Raw genomic sequence first — 15,079 nt, forward strand, 5'->3', positions numbered from 1 at the left:
AACAAAGGCAGCTCCTAAAGGCTTTATCTCACACATGACTCCTCTCCAAATTTCTATGGTATGATCCTACAAATTATCCCTAGAGTGATATACAATGGGACAGGTTAATTTAAACACCAAATGGGATAATTGTCTAGGCTTAAAATGTCCTGCAAGGTGGTTTAGCTTTGTACAAACTTATGAACCTATGAGTAAAGAGGGTTAAGCATAAGGGAGAGATGTCATCCTTATAATTCGTGAATGTGCTGCCCTGAAAAAAAAAAACACTCTTACACAATTATGGAGTTCGCCCTATCAACCTACATAGAATGCTTCCCTTCAAAGGTAAGACTGCAGCAGACCTCTACACACATTACTTTGCCTTCATATTCATACCTCCGTGACACCCATGTTCATGTGGGCCACTGCTCATACTGTGTGCTACTTAGCTGTTCCTGGTTTTGCAAAATACGTTCGCATCTCCTTTATTTTATTCTGATAAATCAGTCAGGATTGTGAATAATGCCAGACATTCAAATGTAATGCTTCTTATTACTTAGAAGATTAATATCAATGTTAACATCTTGCACTGTTAATTTTAAGTGTACAGTATTAGTGTAAAATTTAAAAGAAAGTCCCTGCTTTTGTGACACTGTTCCCCAGTATGTTTGTCTTTAATTCTAAAACAAAGAAGTTAATACACTGTATCAATATGAGTTCTTGTCATATTTCCATCCCTTCACAGGTGTACTTATAGCTCTACATACTATGCTGCACACAGGGGCATCCCAGTATTCTGCCCAAATGTGGGCCTCACAGGGTACTGTAATAATGACCAGCCTGCTGTTACTGTGTCATTGCTACCTCTTGGCACCCAGTCATGACCTTCCTAATACTATGTTGTTCAGTCTCCCTAGGTGTGTCCGTTTAATCCAAAGGGGGCTGACAGCAAAGATTGTGCAATTTCAGCCTTGCAGAAGATGATGCCTTGCTACAGAGACTCCAGAAACATGACTTATGACAGTTTGGAAATGGGCGTGCCCACCAGTATCTATGAAACTATGTGTAAGAAACAGTGGTGGATTATATTAGTGCCATGGGTGGAAGGAGCCACATCACACATCAGTGTTGGAAACATTTAAGGATACAACAGGTCTCAAAAAAGGCATACAACATAGTGACAGAAATGCCAGTGACAGGGAGTGGCTCACTATCAAGTTAAACACTCACTGAGGAAGAATCATTCCTGGCATTTTAATTGGTTACGATCAAGGAACAGGCACCATAGCAGAAGATATAGACAGAAGTTCTGGAAGTGGCAGGATGCCATGTATTTCTCATGGGAACCAGCCAAATGACTACCCTTACTGCATGCAGTATACAGCAACTAGGATCTATTTGATACCAAAAATGTCACACTAACCACTGCCTATTTGCTCCACTGGTACATTAGATATTTAGACTCAAGAGGCTGACAGCAGATGTTTGTGTTTCATATTTGCCTGTAGGAGCAAATTTGTGATTAGCATGCATGCCATAATACATACATAATGCAGGCACAATCCACAGCTATGGAGATGATCAAGTATTCTGTTTAGCTTTTGATAGGGCATCTGTATGACCATGAAGTACATGGACGATACTATGATCTGCCTTGTACACAAAGTGGATCCATGGATACCTCCATGATGATATTAGCGAGAACCACCATCTGTGTTCTATACCCTAGTGTTGCTTATGGACATGAGCATGTGCATATCCATGGTGGCCATATTTGCTGACCATTACAGTGAACGCAGCTTACACCCCACAGCTGTGGCAGCTGATAGCAACATACCCAAATCAGCTTTGGGTCTGGCCACATTGTGGGATATATCAGGTTGTCTTGCTTTGTGTTGGCCCTCCTAGTGGTCCTATTCTTCTACTTCTGTCAAGGTAATAACTTGACAAGGAAAATGCTGCGTGCTCCCATAGTGTCTGTCCTACATTTCCCCATCTCAGTGTTTCCATTGCATGGTACAGTAGTAGCTCGTCCACCCACTCAGTGGAAGTCATCAGCTTTGGTACCAACATCTCCCCTCTTCATAACCCCAGTTTCCATTTCTGTTGACCAGTAGACTCCCCCTTGTTAAAAATAGACAAATTATGTGCCCATGTATAGCTAGGCACCTGTGCAAATGATGATGGCTGCAAACCCCATCATCTTCTATTCTTTATGGTATATGCAAAGATATGTGAAGCATAGTATGACTGGACCATGTACTGCCTAGCATAGTCTATAGATAATACTGAACAATCAGTTTCTTCTGTGCAACACCAGACTGCCACTGTGTACATATTATAGCCCAAAGATTTAGACTGGGCATTGCTACTTTGCCTGCACTGTTGTGTACTGTAAATAACAACAGGTCTATATCACAACATTAAATGATTAAAATCGCAAACGGTCTAAAGAGCGAAAATGCCAGACCTCGAACACCCCCCTGCTAAATATATATTCCAACTCTGAGATCGCACTACAGTGAAGAAAGGGCAAATATTGCGATCTTCACTGTACTGTGATCTCAAAAAAAGCACTTTTAAGTCCGGTATTTTCGTTCTTTAGAGCATTCACGATTTTAATCATTCAATGCTCTGGCACAGACCCATAACAACATCTGGGGGTTATGCTAATGTGGCTGAGGTTGTAATGAGTGGTAGAAGACACTGGAGATGCTGGCTGTCTTGCTTGCTTGCATTTGAAGGATTGTGTCATGTTGCATACTACAAAGAGCTTGCTGGCTGTGCTGAGGTGTACTGCAGTGCGACTAAATGTGTGCTGGCAGAAGAACTATGATTTAAGCAGACACATTGTCTACTCTGTTTCTGGTTGTTGCAGGGTACATTATGGTGTTGCTTATTCATGCTTTGAGCTCATTCAACCTTCCTGCTCAGAAAGGTGAGAATTGCTGCATTGCAGATTTTTTGTGGGCTACATTGTATACCACAAAGATTGTGTTTGTTGAAATTAGGTATGAATAACAACTGTTTGAATCACTGATTTGTGGCACTGCTGGTAGACATGCCCAAAGGTGTAGGAAGTTTGGATGACTACACATAGTGGGATGCTGTCCTCCATGGGTATAGATACACATTTAATTTACATTTAAGATGAAGATAGAATTGGCACTTGCTATGATGGTTACTAAGAGACTTGTTTTGGTTCATTTGAAAGCTGGACCAGTGTCAAGGGTTGTGTTTGAGTGGAACACTCAGTGTATAAATTATAGTTATTGTCATGGAATATATAGTTCTAAAAACCTGTAGCTAAACCTAAGTTAAGTAGTTTGAGGAGGTTCTCTGCCAGGGTATTCTTAACACTGTTTATTAAACATCCAGGTGTATTGTCAGGCCCCATGGAAGAAGTAATTTTGGTTTTAGACAGCACCTTCAGTGCATGTTCCTTTGTGATAACAAGGGGTGAAAGGGAACCAGGGATTTGTGGACTGGGGATAGAAGTTTCAGTGGTAAAGATAGCACTGAATGTGTTTGCTAGTACATTGGCAACATAATAAAAGGTCTGAGTGGGTGGTACAACTTTGAATGATTCTAGCCCAGTGGTGGGTGTCGTTTCTTAGTGTCATAATATAGCTTAAAAATGATAATTGTCTTAGCTTCAAACGCTAATCTAAGTTCGTGGGTTGCGCTAGCAGAGCTAATATTACTTTCTAGTATTTTGAAAATTATTTTGGAATTATCTTTAATATGAGGTGATTTTTAATATGCTGTATAATTAAGGATTTTGTAGCCATTTGTTGTAAAGTTTATTTATGGTTGTGGACAGCTGGGGTGATTTGGCTTTGAATTTCCAATTATATTTTACTCTGCTTGAACTGCCATCTCTATGCATCTATGTGCCATAAATGAAATTTAAAACCTCATCATAGAATTGAATGAGGTTAACATGTCTGAAATCCTTGAAGTCAGATATATTTGCTGCAAATATCTGAAAGCATTCAGGCATCTTACCTACTCCTATTATAATGCTTTTAGTTTTACTTTTAATTTCTCTGCTTATCATCTGAAGGTGAGTTTATGGCAAAAAGCATTATTAGTTTTAGGTACCTCAATGCTTATATTTGGGTGTTAGGTGCTTGTTTATTAGACAGACACTTGTTGATTTAGACAGCAGCGTATACAATGCAGCCATTTTCTAACGTATAACTACTGGTATGTAGTTTATTATTTTTGAGCCAGTTGTCATGAAAGTAGATGTTAATTGTTTACTTGCTACTTGAGTACCTGTTAAGTTAGCCTGTGTTTGCTAAGTAAGTCAGGGAAAATACCTGAGGTATGAAGGCTTAGCAAAATTCTTAACAAAGGATAAGTAAGAAAAAGAAGGTTAATTATCAAATGGGGCAAAATGAAATGAACACTGCAAGCTGGAATTGTTTAATTATACAATAACCCCCCCATTAATATTCCAAAACTTGCATGCTGATTGGTCAGCGTGCATGTTGTAAATCAAATACTTATACTAATGGAAAAGGTCCAGTCGCCCAGACTTTTTCCATTAGTATAAGTCTTTTTTTTTTTTTTTTTTTTTTTTTACAGCAACAGAGAAAGCAAGATCTCTGTTGCTTTTCAGAAACTGTCTCGCTATGTTAAAGGAGTTTAACATAGGAAGGCAGATTTTAAAAAAGCAGCGGAGATTCTCCATTGCTTTTTTTAAAGCTGTCTCGCTATGTTAAATTCCTTTAACATAGTGAGACACTTTGATATTTCTTTCTCCGTTGCTTCCACCCACAGCTCTGATGTACTGTGTAAGCATACGCATGCGCAGTGCATCAGAACTGACGCAGAATACCAGACAGCTGCGGAAGTGCAGCACAGAGGCATTATACAATGCCAGTATTTAAGAAAATTAAGGTTTTTTTTCTTAAATAATGTCATTGTATAATAGCAATAACCCACTTCTGGGTTTATGTAATGCTGGATTTACCCACAGTTGCCTTTGTCTGGCCACTCGGGCTTCGCCCTCATGACCAAACCACACCAACCGTGGGTAAATCCAGCATTACCCTCACCCAGGCGGAGTTATTGCTTAATTAACTCACGGTGTGGGGAAGAAGTATGATATAATGACATTTGGGATGGCAGAGGGTTTAGGGTCAACAGGAAAATGAGCTTCTGGGGAGAATGTGAGAACAACATAATGTAGGTTAGACAGACATGCAACTAAGTTCAAAATACAACTGCAGTAGCAACAGGAGACAGTTGAGAGTGAGAAAAGGTAAGGAGGAGATAAATGGGGTGATAGAAGGACATAGGAAGTGGTTGCTAGAGTAGTGTAGGAAAGCAGAGTGGCAAACAGAAATGTGAGTGGCAATGGTCGGAGAAGAAGGCAGGCAAGAGTCAACAGGGAGAAAGAAACCAAGGTGGAGGGATGGAGCAAAATGTATTAATACATTATAAAATTTAGGCAGAGGTAGAGGTAAGACAACAAAGGTGAAATACCAGAGTAAAATTAGGAATGAAGCAAACAGATATGGGTAATCAGGCATATGGGAGATACAAAGGGGAAGAGTGCAGAAAAACTGGTGCTCATTGTTGAAACAGGAAAAAAATTAGAGCTTAACAACAGGAAATGAAAAGGATGTAGACAGGGTAAGAGCAGATCCAGAGTGAGAGTGGGAACAAGGGGGTGCAGTTCTTACATCTGACAATATGTAGGAGGTGCCAAACCCAAACGGGTAGAACATTTATCAAACTTTTAAAGTCAGCAATAAGTTATGATGATGATACATAAAAACTCATTCCTGGCTTAAAAAAAAAATAATATAGTGATTACTTCTAGATAGCTGGCCGGGGGGGGGGGGTCTCACACCATTTAACAGTGAGTAGGACTTGTCTGAACATTGAAATAGTTATAAGAAAAGGATTAAAGAGACTTGGGGAAGAAGGCAATCGAAAATGGACCATGAAAATGGGTGGGAGTAGTATAAATGAGGGAGAATATTTGGCATTAGGAAGTGTAATGACACTGCACAAGACAGAAAGGTGAGGATAGTCTATGTGGGCATGGAGAATAGGTTTTGGTAACTGAATAATCTGATAACCAAGTAAATAACACTAAGTAAAAAGAAAGTTGTTAGATTGCAATAACATTTGTCTTCAGATTTAAACTTGTTAAAACAGGTGATAAGGTTGGCAAGGTTGTCAGCAAGCTTGAGGGGTTCATGTATGTTATGGTATATGTAAGCGTCAGTGACCTTTTGGAGGAGAAATCTGAAATATTGGAAAGCAGGACTAGGAAGGTTGAGGAGAAATACCGCAACAAGCGTTTGGACATAGCATTGTCAGAACTGCTACCTGTGTCAGCACCCTGGAGGCTAAAGAATGAGGGGATCTGGAAGTGAAATATCTATCTGTGCTTGTTTATAATGAAAAGGTCTTAAGACTGCTAAGAAAATGTGTGTTTCTAGCAGAATGGTCAGCTCTGTGTACAGAGAGGGTTCATTTTAATACATTTGTAACACTTGTGCTCACAGACGGGTTTGAAAAGTTTTTCTCCATGACTGCCCCTTTATAATACTATGGAAATGGCAATGGGTACCACAGAAAGAGAACATAATTAAAGACACAATAAACAAAGACAGCTTGTGGCATGAATGTGTGGTATTATTATGTCATGCGAGGAGTCTAGCACTGGCAAAGTGGCAAACCAGTATTATACAGTGAAGTAATCAAACAAGAACATAGTAAAAATGCAGTTAATAAAAATGAAAATGTCTTCCTTACCAAACCACATATTACGAATCTTAACACCCCTTTAATAAAATGAAACTTTTTGAAGTGCCAGACATTCATTCCTTGAATTATTTGTGAACTTTCAGGATGTCCAACTTTTCAATGTGCTAAAGGATAATTAAGATTAGTAGTAACTATTGTATGTCTAAGGCTCATCTGACTCTCTAAGTACATTACTTTTTCCTGCCCTGAAGAAAGACTTCCATGTTGTTATCCCCAGTTCCAAAAGCAGTGTCTTCTAACATGAGTTCCTTGTTTTTCCCTCCAAAACAAGTGGCCTCACTTTTATTCCTGTTCGTTTTAATCTAAATTCTCCTTTTCTAAATGTCAGCAAACTTTCAATATCTTTTTCTGCCTTTAGTTTTCCTTTCAATAATCACTTTACTTAAGGATTTTAAGAGGGGCAGCTATATATTAAATATCATCTGTGTGACTTGAGTCAGTAAAATTAAATGGAATGTCACAAGATATATATACCGTAATGTACACTGTTATAAAATACAAATGATTTGTATCATGTTAGCAGTATATATGATGAAACAAACTACTTGTAGAAAATAAGAAATTTTGTAAAACTGCAGCAAGATCATTGGCAATTCTAATTTAAGATATAGCTGTAACTTTCTAATACTGTACAGAGGCCATAAGTAGATAGTATTGCTGAAATATGACACAGACATTGTGTAATTATTAGGGAAGCACACATGGTCCTGAATTTAAAATGTACTTTTTGCAGGAGATCTATACCCCCAAACATCAAGTTTAATTATGTTAACTTTAAGGCTACACTATGTCAGTGTAAAGGGTATATCTGCTTTTGTTTAAAAACAGCTACTGATTTCTCCCTCTCTCTGAAGCAGAGCGATCTCATTTATCAGTGAGGGGTTGGTGACAGGTCATAAAAACTAATTTGTAATTAAACATATTTAAAAAAATAAATAAAAGTTTGTAGGTTTCACCGCTATTTTCTCAGGTTAGATTCAACATATTTAAGCTGAACTATTGCTATGAGTACAATAATTGTGTATTCCACAAAAAAATGGTATACTTTCCAGAAACCCATTCTAACCTAGAATCTTCCCCTTCTCTGCTTCCTTAATCACTGACCCAACTTTTAATTTTGACATTATACCTATAAGCAATTGCACACTTACACATTCACTTCCAAATTCCCCATCTCCCTTATTGCTGAACATATCTTTCATGTCACTAGAGATGATAATCACCAAAACTGTAGCATCCTGCACTAGAAATGCATTATCAAAAGTCAGTCCTCACATTAGTTACCTCTCAACCACACTTCAAAAGGACATGGCACCTCCCTGCTGTCCTATTCCTAATGTAAAGTTCTTGCTATCAGTGTAAGGGGATAGAGCCAATAAAACCCAGCCAGCCCTTCTTTCACTGTCTGCCATTTCTCTTTCATTACAAATACACCATTTAATTTCCACTCCATCCTTCTTATAGTTTACTGTACTACTCAAAGACACCAGACTCTGTCTGCTTCACTTCATTACAAGCCTCTTACAACCACATACGCAAGTCTTGACTTAAAATCACACACCATGCGTATCTGTCTTAATACGATTCCCATATAAACTTTCCCTCTTTTACGAATGTAATGTTGACAGTGATGCAATACTCTGCAGATCTTAAAACATTTTGTAAACATCATCAGATGGCATACATTTAACTTAGAGCACTTAAAATTCTCTTATTTCCCAGTGCATTACAAAAATGACCATTTTCTTTTTTCAAAATGTTTAATTTCTATATGACAACCATTAGAATCTGGATCCAGTCTGTGTAATAATCCCAAGCAAGTTATGATTAACTGAAACTGCTAAAATATAAGTAAAACGTTTCAACTGTAAATATTCTTCTTAACTTTAATTATAGTAGCCTTTCTCACATTTATGGAGGAAACAACTGCATTAAGTCAGAGATCTGTAGTATACAAGGCCCTCTGAAACCATAGGAGGTCTAGATGCCCTGAGGTGCATTTTTGAGTTTGTGAACAACGTTTTCATTCCTTGATTGCCTGAAAAAAAATGATCAGAAGAATAATTCTTACTCTTAAACATTGTTTTTCCTGCATCCTTTCAGCACTGTACTAACTGCCAGCCCCCAGATACCATGAGGTTTCTAGATGCTCTGATATGCATTTTAGAGTTTTTTTAAACAATCTTTTCATCCAGTGGTGACTTGAACTAAAACCACAAATAAGAAATGAAATTTATTCTTACTCTCAGCTTTGTTTTTTCCTGCATCCTTTTAACATACCCAACTGTTCAAAACTATACTGTAATAACTAAATTTAGCTGAGAATCTGCAGGGGATGCTTGGCACCCAGAACCCATGTGGCTATAGATTTTCTGAGGTCCATTTCAGAGCTTTTTTTTCTAATACTTTTTATGAAATAATGGCCTGAGCAAAAATCATGTGCGTGGAAAAGAAATTCCTTTTTTTTTTATTTAAAGGAAGAGATAAGCTATATCCAACTTTTAATGTTTAAAACTAATGAAACACCACTTCACAATAAACTGAGAAGACAAACACTTGTGAGGATGCAAATATCATATTTGTGAAAAGTACCTGCCCCCTACCTCACACTTCGAAATAGTTAGTCACTCTGTGTATTACCCTCTGGTGTTAAATTGGAAAGGATTATTCCAGATAAAAATCACTTTACTGTGCAGGTCTAGGAGAATTTCTCTCTCTGATACCCTCCATGTGGGAGCAATAAAGACATCTTGTTGGAGTTTCCAGTCATTTATTCAATTAAGCAGGTAGATGGACAAGTGTTCTTCTTCTAATACATTACATTCAACAGGTCAATTATTTAAAGGCAGTTACAGACAATGGTGGAAGTGTTCATTGCAGCTGACTGGAGGAAAATCTGGGAGATGAGAAAACAAGGAGCCAGTACCAAAGCTTAGAGGTCAGTCCCTTATTTGAATATTCCTGAAAGACCCATTAAGGTTTACCAGATCAGCAGCCTACGGAACCCCATTCTTAGTTAAAAGATTTTATTTTTTCTTTTTATCACTCTTCTAACAAACAAAGCGTGACGTTGCACTATGAACTACAACTATAGAAACATATTTAGAAAAACACTTTCGCCTGAACTTCTTCAGGTGCATCTAATACAGTGGTTTACACTTTGATCATTGAAAATGCCTGCTTTTATGAGGCTATCACTAGACTTTATTATTCTGTCTTCTGACGCATGTAAAATGAGAGGCTGTGTTTGCATCAGTGGGGCTCATATTCCTTGCAGCCAAGTATGGAAGCTTTATTACGATTTAGGATGTTTATAAGAATAACATTTCAGACTTCTGGAGTTAAAGATGAGAAATTGTATATACTGTTTCAATTTAATTTAATACTTTTGGGGACTGACTTTCAGTAAGGGAATGGAAAGAGCAAGTTTGGTAAATGAGGACCGCTGGGTACCGCTGGGTATCTCTGTTCCTTTACAGTAGAAAGAAGCTTTTTGGAACAGTTATGATGGCAGGGGTATCATTTTGGAGCCTTTTTGATGTTCTAGGAAGAATACATTTAGATTTTTGCATATTATTTATTAATATCCGTGTTGATTGGCAATTCCACAGAAAGGTAAATTTTGTCTGTAATGAATCTGAAGTGAATAGATACATTTATGGGAATTAGTAAGTATGTCATCTGCATAGAGTTGTAAGTTGTTTTTTAAGGTAAGTCAATAAAAAAAGTTGTTAATAAACAAGAAATGACCTGGGATAAAGCCATATGGTTCACCTTTTAAAAGAGCACCAGGATGGAAGCGGGTGAGGACAGATGAAACTAATAATACTCCATTTGTCTAATAGTTTTTTGAACAGGGACTCCGATTTTCTAATTATCTGGCAAAAGTGACTAAGCGACTTGCTCAAAGTCACACAGTAGGCAGATGATGTTGGAGGGAATCAAACCTGGACTCTGGGAAGCAATTCCTTAGTGCATAGCCTAACTCCTTTGCATTAACTACCAAACTACAATAAATCTACACATCTAAAATGGGAAGAGCCCTTTGATTTTAACTTGCAGCTGCAATGCAAGGTGTCACTGGCATACTGAGACCTTAAAATATGCCTATAATAATTCATATTCTGTACATGTATTAACAGTAAAATAAAGCAAGTGTGTTCCCAGTTACAGAATATATTTAATTCCTGGAAGTAAAATACTGTCAGTAAACTTATAATTGCTAGATAATGAAATGTAATTTGAAAACAGCAACATGATTAGCACGGATGAATCATAAGAAATCAGTTGGTTTACATTTCTTTCTTGCATATTTTTAAACAAAACTAATGAATGTTGTTCTAAAAAGAGAAGCTGTGAAATATATAATTTTCTATAAATATAATGCAAGTGCAGTCCATCACATACCAAGTGTTCAAATTTTCTGGTGCTGCTTTAAAGTCACAGTATTGCTGACATACAATGTGTCTGGGCATTTTTGTTTTGTTTGTTGATTAATTGCCAGACCCTTTTTAGTCAAAACTCAGGCCAGGGGCAAAAACAAGGTGCACACATCTAGCTAGGTTAAGCATATGCAGTCATGGAAGAAGCAGTGCACCGCAGACGAATGAAGGCATACAGAGACTGTGGAACAATACATTGTGCAAACTCTACTTTACAAGCCTCACCCTTGTATTTGTTTGATTGGGATTCCACCTATTGTTGCTTTTGGTCTACTAGTAGTATTCCTTGGGACATACAGTTAGGGTTCATCGCAAACTCTCCTCCAGAGAAACACTATTAGCATTTGTCTGTTCTGTCATATTACTTCTAGCCAGACTTTCAGCGCCATTGTAACTAATCAGCATTGCTCCCTGGTTGTTCTGACAGACGCTCCACTCCCACACATACCTGTCAACTGTTCACATTTTTGCAGAAAGTCCAAATTTTTAGCTCATATCTTTGCTCTGTTCCACATAATATTTATGTTTTTTTTTTGGAAAATGACAGAGATTTGAAGTCACTAAATAATGACATACAGTTGAGTTTCAGACTTCATATCCTTCAGAAAAATGCATGTTAACAACCATCCTATAATTCTAGCAACTTTCTAAGTTTGTAACAACAATTTTTAAAACTTGTTCCTATTTTAGGCCCTTTGACCTACTCTCCCCCATTATATTAGGCTTTGTCCGGATTTCAAGCACTGAGTGGTTGAGAGGTATGCTCCCACACAAACAGTCTAGTATTTGAAAGTCAATGATACTTAGTGTTAAATGTCATTAAAAATAGCTGAAACTTTCTATACATTCAATTACTTTATGTTGTTTTCAAAGGGGCAGGTTGTTAGAAAATGTCTATATAACCATATGGTGGACATTCATCTAATGAGTGATGCACAATTAGTTGAAAATGACTCTGAATAAAGTCTATATTTTCCACTAACATTTTTATGGAAGTGTTGCTTATCAGATATAGGGATGCTACCTCCCTACCTTTATATACAAAACTGCCTACCATATAGTAGTTTAGATTCATCACATGTTGAAATGTCTGCACATTATCAGTTGGCTTTCTGTTTTCCATTTAAGTGTAAATTAACATATTTGGATTGCTCTATGTCTCTCAAGATTATGATATGAGTCTCACCCATGGGCTCTTATACAGAGTTCTCATTCAAGTTAAATGTGTGTATGATTTTAACTCTGTCACATCAGCTAAACCTAGGGTAAATGAGTCAAGAATAGATTTATGCGATAGGAGTGAAAAGACATGAAAAAGCATCCCTAAGTTTTGATCCAGGGGAGTTTACAGAGACAAAAAAAAATGAATAAGCTGTCCATAACAAATGTTATAACTTTAGCACCAAAAGAAGGGTTTCTTCTGTGGAAAGTGCTTAACTCTGCTGATATCAAGAAGTTGTAATAATGTCTGTCCTCTGAGACTAGCAGATAGCTTCTGAAAGTACTGCTTTCAGTGGAAGTAATTAGAGGTAATGTTAGTTCTAAAGGTGATATACGCTATGAGAGTTTTAGTATCAGTACTAGTCCCTGAGCGAGATCTGGACTAAAAGAAATGACAGTCGAAATACACATTTTCAAAGTAACTATTCACTTCTGTTATGCTCACAGAAGTGTAGTACTAACAACGGACAGTTTCATTTCAGGCTGAAAAATATCTTTACTTGAATAAGTGGGCATTTGCTGTGTTAACAAGCTGTTTTGAAAGAATTTTTAAGTATTTGGCTAAATAAATTAAAAATGGCTCATATTAAAAGTACATTTGCAGTAAGATCCCATTCTCTCTCTTAAAAAAAAAGAAAAACAATTCCTACCAAATAAGATTTCACAGATTAACTCCTGAACCGTATTTTAGAACCAAGCTATAGAATGCTACTACCGTCATTCAGGAATGGCTAATGGTAGCATATTTAGTGAACAGATGCTTTTCTTAAATGTAGCCAGGAGGAGTCTTTGATCTTCACTGCAACACTACAAATTGAAATAAAATGTAATAATTCCCTATTTAGTTCAGGTACTATCTTATATTTGGGAAGGTCACAAAAAATGATTGTAGAAAAGCAACCAGAATAATATGTGACATCATAGGGATCTTCCTGTACTCAAACATAAGGTAAAAACAATGATTTCAACAATATGTCAGCTCTTTAAAAAACAGTTTACGAATACAGCAATGACTGGTGTGTGTATATCAATGTTTACATTTATACTGTGTGCTAATCAGTAGTGTTTGAGAGCTTACAGATGTTTGCTGCTGTGGGTAAGACTGTGTGGAAAGAAATGCACCCAGGCCCATTAGTTCAAAAGGCTGAATCTTTTGGCATAAAACTCATGTCTGATAAATGTACCTAGCTGATTCTTCTTCCATTACTCTGTCATAGGTTCATAGGTTCATAGGTAAGTACTAGGCTATCTGCCCAAGGGCATCTACAAGCCGAACCAGAATGTGTTGGCTTTCGCCACCCCCTTAGATTAGTTCCCTGTGCCTCTGTCCAGCAGAGCCATTAGTTCCCTGTGCCACTGTCCAGCAGAGCCACTGCAGTGATCCCCAGGGTAAATTTTCTGCTTCCCATCCACCAGTCAAGGCTTCTCTTGAAGAGTGTCAGTGAGGGGCTCTGCCTGATGTATATTGCAATCCTGTTCCAAAGCATGGGGAGTCTCTGGGACAGGAATCTATCCCTCCAGTATGTCCTATTTATCATTGTGGTGAGGTGTAGCTCTCTGGGATTTGTTTTTTTTTTTAGGTGGAGCATGTCCATCAATTCTGGGTTGGACATGGCCTTGTATGTCAGGCAGAGATCACCTCTGAGTAAGCGGTATGCATCCTCTGATGTATACTGCCATAACATCAGCCATGAATCCTAGACCGTGATAGTCACATTATAATTAATGGCAGTGCTTTTATCCTGCATTCTCAGTCATAATATGTTATATGTATAGCTTTAACACATTTAGTGTAGAGACTTACAAAATCATACTGTGTATTTGTATTTTATTTCTTAAAGTTAAAACAAGAAATATACAGACTCAAATTAGATTAGCCCTGGAATATTCCAGATCCTGGAAGTTGGAAGCTGAAGGTGCCAATGTTTGTAATTATTTTTTGTTGGCTTTTTTGTATTAAGTAATACAATAATTTCTAGGTCCATGTTTGCACTTCTAATTTCTCACTGAGTATTCAAAGATTGGTCAAGTTCTGCATGTTTCCAATGTTTCTGACATCAGACTTGCTTATGTTTGCAGAAAAGTGACCCTAGCAAAGGAACTTATCAATGTTACAACTATAATTCTAGGCAGTGCAGCCAACACCATTTGACAATGTTTCAGTGTCTGGACTATATTCAGGTGACTAAGAAGGATGACTTATTCCATTTTCTATTATGTCAGGCAACAAGGATTCCATTCTATTTCTTTGGAGCTCATTAATATGAAGTAAACATGGCATGTACCTTATAAAAATCTTTTATTTCCCTAGAGTTAAAATGAGTCATCGGTGACAGTATTATATGTTTCTTGTATTTAAGAACTGTGAAAAATGTATTACATCCTTTCCAAAATCTGGATGTCATTTATGGTTCATAACCAAGGCCATTTCAATACAATATAAACTGCTATAAAATTGTAATAATACTTAACTGAGAGGAAATAGGAATCTGTGTATAATACATCAGAACAGGTTTTGCCAGACATGACCTGACTGCATAAATGTGTGCTTTCAGTATTAATGACTGCTATTTGCCATCTGACTTGTGTGATGCCATTTTAGTAATCTATAATATTTTACAGGTTTGAAATGATACAAAGAAAAT

The sequence above is a fragment of the Protopterus annectens genome, chromosome 15.part0 (genome assembly GCF_019279795.1).
Source record: "Protopterus annectens isolate FY-2018-M chromosome 15.part0, PAN1.0, whole genome shotgun sequence".
Taxonomy (NCBI): domain Eukaryota; kingdom Metazoa; phylum Chordata; order Ceratodontiformes; family Protopteridae; genus Protopterus; species Protopterus annectens.